The 7569-nt window shown below is 40.5% G+C and overlaps 1 pseudogene; it reads right to left on the reverse strand.

Moving 5' to 3' along the window:
* Positions 1-2421: 2421 nt before the first annotated feature.
* Positions 2422-3932, reverse strand: LOC121556320 (annotated as a pseudogene).
* Between the last annotated feature and the right edge of the window lie 3637 nt (positions 3933-7569).

Below are 7569 nucleotides of genomic sequence, written 5' to 3' on the forward strand. Positions count from 1 at the left end.
AAGCTAATGTGGTCATTGGTCACATAGCAACAACATAACCCCTCAGTCTACTGGGTCTGCCCTCTTATTCCTTCCTCTCTCTATGTCATCATATTAGTACAGACATGGACCACTTCTGTATGGGTTCATATCAGTAAAAGTCCAATCTGTATGTGTTTTACAGAAGACTGACAGCACTATGGTGCACAGAGATTTTGTTAATGGGGCTTTGACCGAATTAGAAAGGTACAGATGCTTAAAGAGAAACAGAAGAAAATAGAATCTGATGTCATGTTCATCTTTACACAACTTCCTCTTACTGTAAAATAAATGGACACATCAACACTGTGGTCTTTCTGTGAGTGGAAGAGAGAACTATAGTATATATCTGAGGAAGGAATTTTGTGGATAATAACATATTTGTGCAGAAAGTGAAGTCAATATTGCATATACCATACCTGGTCATGTTGACATTTTCAGTCCAATCTTTAATGTCACTAGAAGAGGTGTCAAAGGTTTGACTTCATGGCAAATTTATCATTTGGTTTATGTTGTAGCTATTTGGTGGTCAACTGCATGTAGATGTTCTTGAGTTACAGCACAAACAAGGTAGGTCTGTCAACAGTTCAAAGTAATAACCCAAGAAAGTAGTGATCACAGTGATAGATTGAATGTAAAAGAGAAATTAATAAGTGAACTACAGAATATGTATGCTGAAAGAACATTGTCATTCTTCTCTCTGAAAAGGACGTAAATCCCTGCACACGTTTTCATGTGTACTTATCATCCCAGCAACTATGTTTTCACCGGTTTTTGCATATGACTACAACCATTCTCTATTTGTCTCTCTCTGATCACAGAGGGAAAAGACAGCTTCACACAGAGCCTTCCTTCACAAACCCACACTGCTAAAGACGAAGACAGCAAACCATGACCACTCAACTATGACAAACAAGTGACCTAATATAAAGTTCCTCAGCCTTTTAATTTCATTCACTGCGCTCTAGATAAAATCAAACTTAACCAACTGATTAATTAGCGTTATTATGCAAGTTGAGTGGACTTAAAAAGGACAAGAATTTGAGCCAATGTGTTAGTGTCTTCAATCAACAAACTCTGCTTGAAGTCAGTTGTATTTGAATAAGCTTGTTGAGTAAAATTACAAATTCCTGTTTGCTAAAAACAACTCAAAACCACGCCAATCATCATCATGATCATTATTCCAGCATGCTCTCTTGCAGGTTGATTTTCAGAATGGTTTGTCTCAATACCTGTGTATTTGCATGTACTTTAGAAAAATGTATGTTATCTATGTTTGTGTAGCGTAAGATTAATCAACCAATCAAACTAATCCAATCTGTTAGTAGTTCGATTTATTTCACACATTACAGATATGGCTGTTCCAGTTTATATAATTTAGGCAGGCTCAGTAATCAATCTTCCCTACCCCAACAGTCATTCTGAATGCAGGTTGCGTGTGATTAAAAGTTCAAATAATTGGATATCCTAACTCTGGCTGGATTCCAATAGGAATTACACATCGCTTTCCAAGCCAGCATAATGTGACTTGCAGGCTTGATGTGGTCTGTAAACCAGGAGTTTCAGACCAGTGTGTTAGGGTGTAACTAGGCCCTCAAAGGTTTTATGATATATGTAATGTGTTGTCATAATGAGTTTAATTTTAAAGATAACATTCACTTAGACACTCACTTGGTGAAGTTTACAGTACTGAAAACTATTCAAATCAACAACCATGTCTCTGTGGCTAACAAATACAGTCATGGGAGGTAACTACAATGCACTCTAAATACAAGGCACTCAAGCTATGCAAAAAGGTAGAATATTTTTTTTATTCTGTGAACAGCATATATATATTTTTTTAATTAACTGAATTCCATCTGGATATTGGGACAGACATGCATGCCATTTTGGACATGCGGACAAATCAAATAAGACCAACAACAATCCACACGCAACCAAGGCTCTCCAGCATATACTCTGTGATTACAACCTCATTGATGCCTGGCAAGCACTTAATCCTAATGCAAAATAGTATACTTTCTACTCACAGGCATAAAAAATTCTCACAAATCAATGTCATACTATTATCTACAACTCTTCTCTTTAATCAAGAAAATAGAAATTCAACATATGAGCTTGTTTGATCACCACTCCTACAACTGCATGTTACACATTTCAGAATCTCCTAATTGTAACTAGGCCCTCAAAGAAAGACATAAGGCCTTATGATACACTGTATATATGAGAATCAACAAAGGGAGAAGATTACAGTCATGAAAAAGTAAGCAAATAGTGTAGGTCGTGAAGAAATTAACCAGTAACATCTTGGCCTAACTACAGAATATTCACATGCAAGATGCAGAGGATGCAGAGTGTTCTATATATATGAAAGGCTCAGCCTTTGACCACATCCTGTTCAGCTCACAGTACTTTCTGGTAGGGAGAGGTTGGGGGCTCTGGGCGTCCAAATGCGATCTTGTCATACAGAGTCTGCGGCTACATGTGACAGATAATCAAGAAAAAACTGTTTCAGCATCAAGAAAGGTATAGACAATTATCAAAGTAGACTACATAGTCTTCCATTCAATAACAGACATTCAAATTCAATATTCAAATACAAATCAATAATATCATCTGAAGAATATTTCTAGATCCACCTGAAATTTAACTTTAAGTATAGTTAAGGGCCCTAAGCAGTACATATCTGGGATACTGCGGCCCCTGCAGTAGCACACTGCCACAGCTACAGTGAGGATCAGCACCACAGTGCCTCCTACTGATGCTCTGATGTAGATGGTATACCATGCCAGCCCTGTCACATATTGTACAACACACATGATTAGACTATACAATATGATAAAGACTAAATGGCTCTATATCATACACTTCCAATGTAATCACAAGCATTATATATTTTATTTGACAACATAAGCGTATAATCACACTGAAAAGTGTATGGAAGGGATTATTATGATATCTAGGTACCTGGGGCGGTTTTGTCATTACCACCCTTTACTGTCGCAAAGACAGTTTTCCAACTGACTAGGTTGGAGGCGTTGCACGTTACACTGATGTCTCTCTCTGCAGGAGAGAGAGAGAAGTGAATCTACTGGGTGTCCCCGTACATCTCATTGTCTCTCTCCCAGGTGTATGTAAGGTTGGAGTAGCAGGACACGTTGCACACCAACCGCACCGTACAGGAGTGGTTGGCTAATAGTGTGATGTCTGTCTGTATCACCACTTTGGATATAGGCTCTGACCAACCAGGAGAGAGATAGAGACACATAATCAGTCTTCTAAATGTACTCTACCATAGCCATACCACCAGGAGAAAGACGACAGAGGATAAAACTTGATAATGTGATGGAAATGTATCAAAGCATGGTGAGTAAGGTCAGTATAAAACCAACAAATCTTCATTATAGTTTAAAGATCATCAGCCGTGGTCATGGATATAAATTAGAATGATATCAAAATAGGATGCAAAAGGGTGATAACAGCCTACCGTGGACCTTCAGAGTGATGGTCTTACTGCCAATCTGACCTTTGTCCCCTTCGCCTGTAACTAGAAAATCCCCTGAGTCTTGCAGTGGCAGTTCTCTGACCGTTAAACTAAAGTTTTTGTTGTTCATCTTTAGTCTCCCCTCAAACTGGGATCCAGGTGAATATACAACTTCTGAGTTGAATTCTGCAATATCCTTTCCCCTATACTTCCACTCCAATGATTTGAAATGTCCCCTCTCTAAGCCTGCCAGCAGCTCCACAGAGTCCCCCACTGTCTTGTTGATGAACAGAGGAACACCCACACCTGAAAAACACAAATATATATGTTATTCTGACATCAATCAATGGTTGCATACTATATTACAATGATCTTTTCACTGTATAATTATTAATGTAAGTATTGTGTAGCAAGTATTGTAATTACTCATTGTTAAGTTGTAATATTTGTTACAGTGTGCCTACATTAATAATTAAACAATAATACACTGCAATGCAAAGTGTTACACAATTAATTAATAGATAATAATGGATTGGATTTATATAGTGCTTTTCCAGGTGTCATTTATACTGTAAATGGCACTACACATATTTGCACTTTCTATCTGTACGTATCTGAGTGTGTGGGTCCTATTTTACTTAATTAAAGTCCACTCCTCCCCCACATTCAGCAGAACAGGATGAGATGACAGGAAAAGAGAAGTGGGGGTGGATCTGATAACTCCTCCTCAGCTCAAGTAAGTCGCTTTGGATAAAAGCGTCTGCTAAATGGCATATTATTATTATTATTATTATTATAAGTACAAATCACACTGTGGTTACTGTGTAATTACTCAACACCAATGCATCATATACTGCATGGGCGACATTATAAATACATTATAAATACATGTCAATCTGAAATAAGGTATTATAAACCCTTACACAAAAACAGCTCTGTCATGAATTAAGACAAAATAAAGTTACAGCTCAATGAAGTGTGGTATTTAGGGCATAACTGCAGTTGTCCTAGTCCTGCAGTTTATCTTATTATGTAATAGAAACAATCATTCCATACAGTCCCGTATTGCCTTAAATGTAATGAGTGACATGCATCTAGCACAGGGTCTTAATTTCTTTTCCGTTCCAGAAGCACTGCAACAGCTGCTGAACCAACCACACCATTGGCACATTCAAAACTGCAGAATCAATACATCATGATATGTTGCTGAATATAGGTATTATGTAGGTGTTATCACACAGTAATAAAGCAAATGTTTCGAGATATCCAACCAATCACTGATGACTAGGCATTCTACAGTCAACACACACCATGCAAAGACCAACAATGAATTTAGAGAAAGCTAACGGTTTTCCTAGAGTTATCATGTAAGAAAGCACATGCAATAGATCCTGTGTGAGGATGATTCTACCCTTTGGTGTCACATTAGACTAAGGAGACCGTTGAAAAGACCCTAAGCAGCCAACTGACTAAAGTCAGTAAGTGGTTATCCATTTAGGCAAGACAGAAAGTATCCTTTTTGGTTCCAAACACAAAGTGAGAAACTCTTCCAACTTCTCAGTCAAGTTTAATGGTGTAGCGGTGAAGGAAAAATGCTCTGTTACATACACTGGGATGTGAACTGGACCAACACATGACATGTGAACATATGGCTCTGAAGGTCATTGGGTAGGTTCACTCCAGGACAAAGTTCCTGGCAAGGTAGCCAAGTTCCTGTATACAGAGACTATGAGGACCCTGGAAACATCTCTGATACGGTGCCACTATGACTATGCTTCTATCTCATGGTTCAGTGGCGTATCACAAAATCTGAAGGACAAACTTCAAACGACCCAAAACAAACTAATGAGAATTATACTCAAGCTCAGCCACCGGGACGCACATTGGTCCTAATCATTTCAGGGAACTGAGCTGGCTTCCAGTTGATCTGGTGGTGGTGCAGATCAAACTGTTGATGGTTTTTAAAGTGAGACATGACCTTGCCCCCAGTTACCTGTCTGGTTATTTTAATTTCAGTAGACTCTCATAGCCATCACACCAGAGCTAATGTTGCCAATATCAGACTGCTGCACTGTAGGAGCATGGCTCGAAAAAGCTCTCCTCTCTCCTTAAAACACTTGTGGAATGGAATAGTATACCAAACCATATAAAATCCATCAATACGCAAGGGAGTTTTAAAGAAACCTTTTTATGTTGGAGAGTAGGAGAAGGAGTATTCTCTGTTTATAGAAGCAGGAGAAGGGACCACCAGACATCTCTTTAAGGCGTTGTATGTCTGTTTCCTCTGGCTGTATGTCCTCATCTATCACTGTCACTGGTAACTAGCAGTTGACTAACCAAAACACACAGAGAAGAAAGAGTAGAGAAAGAGCAGAGACTTCCTTTTGATGAGGGCTGCTGTTCTATAAAATCATTCCTGTATGTTAGTTTAAAAATAAGTCACATTCTATAGTTGCTCTCTGAAAATAACCCTTCACTCAGTTTGAGAGTTAGTAGATGAGGTGTGGGTGTGTTTGGGGTCTGTCACTGTGTTGTTCAGTCTGGTGGTGGTGGTTTTGGAGCATGTGTTTCCTAGCTGCTGGTGGTTGTGTGGGTAATAGTCATGGTGTTTCACAGATACCGGTAGCTTTTTCACTTTATGAGCAGACCACACAATGTTGCAGAGAAGATAGAGGGAGGGTTCGGGGGAGGAGCGAGAGAGAACGAAAGAGAGAGAGAGGGGGAGAGAGAGCGAGCGAGCGAGAGAGAGATGGGGTGTTAGAGAGAGAGAGCGAGAAAATATCATCACATTTACGTCATTTAGCAGACACTCTTATCCAGAGCAATTAGGGTTAAGTGCCTTGCTCAAGGGCACATCGACAGATTTTTCACCTAGTCGGCTCGGGGATTAGAATCAGCGACCTTTCGGTTACTGGCACAATGCTCTTAACCACTAAGCTACCTACCGAGAAAAAAAAGAGAGAGAGAGAGAGGAGACTTTGTCTTTCTTTAATGGTACATCCTCATTTAATTAAAACCTCACCCCACCCCCTAAAATAAAATAAACAAATTACCAATATTCCCTGTACTGCATACTCACCTTTTCCTCTACCCCATGTTACAGAAACAACACCACACATCACAATAACCCAAACCTCACCAACTCTACAACCGCATATCCAGACCATCTTCCTCAGCTATACAGACAGCTCCCCCAACACACCATATTTCTTGAAACATCTCCACACTTTTTATCATTTTATAAAACTCAAATTCCACCCTAAGGCGCGCAGAGACCATCCCATTAAATAAGAGTAAAGGGTCTGTTATCCCCCCACCTTTGACCCTGTTCCTCCTTGTTATCCAAATAGCTAACTTTGACTGAGCAAACAGAAAATTCAACAACACACATTTTTCCTTTTCCTTATTTGAATACCTATACCCCATTATAAACATCCCGACTGTCACGACCGCCGGTAAGAGAGGACCAATGCGCAGCGTCGAATGCAAACATATTTATTAACACTGAAGGAAACACGAACAAAACAACAAACGATACGTGACAGTACACGGTCAAACATAAACAGACTTGAAACAAAATCCCACAAACACGAAAGAAAAGCCGACTGTTTAAATATGGCTCCCAATCAGAGACAACCAGCTGACAGCTGACACTCGTTGCCTCTGATTGGGAGTCACTCAGGCCAACATAGAAATAATCAAACTAGACCCACAACCTACAACACAAAACATAGAAACTAACACCCTGGCTCAACATAAGAGAGTCCCCTGAGCCAGGGCGTGACAGTACCCCCCCCTAAAGGCGCGGACTCCGACCGCGCCAACCACACACAACAGGGGAGGGACCGGGTGGGCACTCCGCCTAGGCGGCGGATCCGGCTCCGGGCATGATCCCCACTCGCTCTCTAACCCCCCAAAGTACCCCTGGTCTGGTCTGGCCCTGCTGCCCGGAGCTGGACTTCACACTGGTGGAGCGGATTGCTCTAGCTCCGGCGTAACGCATCTGACCGGCGCCGGACCAGGCACCAGTAGAACAGGCACGTGCCGTGCCGGACCGACGACGCACA

This window comes from Coregonus clupeaformis, unplaced genomic scaffold, assembly GCF_020615455.1.
Source record: "Coregonus clupeaformis isolate EN_2021a unplaced genomic scaffold, ASM2061545v1 scaf0395, whole genome shotgun sequence".
NCBI lineage: Eukaryota > Metazoa > Chordata > Actinopteri > Salmoniformes > Salmonidae > Coregonus > Coregonus clupeaformis.